Below are 1,311 nucleotides of genomic sequence, written 5' to 3'. Positions count from 1 at the left end.
ATTTATAGCCGTACACCGCCGTCGAAGTCCCGAGAGCAGCCAGTTGACAGACGCCAGCCTGGCGCACCGGACACTGTCCGGTGCCCCACCGGACAGTCCGGTGCACCCAGACCGAGCAGCCTTTTGGCTGTACACAGCCAACTTCTCCATAATTGTTTCTCCTGTTTCTAGCCCTTAGACACAATACATTAGTCTTCAAAACAATGTACTAAGTCTAGAAACATACCTTTAATCTTGATTTGCACTTTTTGAGTCCTTGGCACAATTTAACACTTAGGCACTTGTGTTGGACACTTAATCACCAAAATACTTAGAAATGGCCCAAGGGCACATTTCCCTTTCAATCTCCCCCTTTTTGGTGATTTATGCCAACACAATAAAAAGCAACTAAAAGAAGCGCAACATTAATGCAAATGAAAACTCAAATTTGTTTTGATTCAAATTTGGCATATTTGGATCATCCTTTGCCACCACTTGGTTTTGTTTTTGCAAATCAACCTCAATTTCCTATCTCTAAGTCAAAGATACTTGTTGAGACATAAAGAGAGTTGTTCCAAGAGAAATTGATCAAATATTTCAACAACTCCCCCTTTTTCCCACAATCAACCATTCTCCCCACAAAAGGCCAACTTTTGACAAAAGAGACAATAAGAGATTTTTGACAAACCAAAAGCTCTATTCTAACATTTTCAAAATTCTCAAGTGGTAGCTGATCCATTTATTGCTTTGGCCTTATTTTCTCCCCCTTTGGCATCAAGCACCAAAACGGGATCAATCTTGGCCCTTAAAACCCCATTGCCTCACCAAAATCTTCAATTAAGATTAAAAAGGCAATAAGAGCATGAAGATGAACTTGGAGTTAGTTACTCTTTCATCGGAGTGCAGTGGAAGTCTTTTATGGTCCAAGTCCAACATTTCCTTTCAATCCACCTTTGAGACTAAATCAAGCAAACTCAAGCACACAGTTAGTCTCAAGGGGTCAAGTTGTAGCACAACTCCCCCTAAATATATGCATCACTTGCAAATGAACTTGTAAGGTCCGGGGAATGCTTGTACAACTTGAGCACCATACATAAACAACAAAATGCATAAAGGAACATGATCAAGGCATAAAACACATGTATGCTATAAATCAATCCAAGTTCCGCGAATCTAAGACATTTAGCTCACTACGCAGCCTGCAAAAGGTCTTCTCATCTAGAGGCTTGGTAAAGATATCGGCTAGCTGGTTCTCGGTGCTAACATGAAACACTTCGATATCTCCCTTTTGCTGGTGATCTCTCAAAAAGTGATGACGGATGTCTATGTGCT

The sequence above is a fragment of the Zea mays genome, chromosome 10 (genome assembly GCF_902167145.1).
Source record: "Zea mays cultivar B73 chromosome 10, Zm-B73-REFERENCE-NAM-5.0, whole genome shotgun sequence".
NCBI lineage: Eukaryota > Viridiplantae > Streptophyta > Magnoliopsida > Poales > Poaceae > Zea > Zea mays.
Note: the sequence above shows the minus strand (reverse complement) of the source record.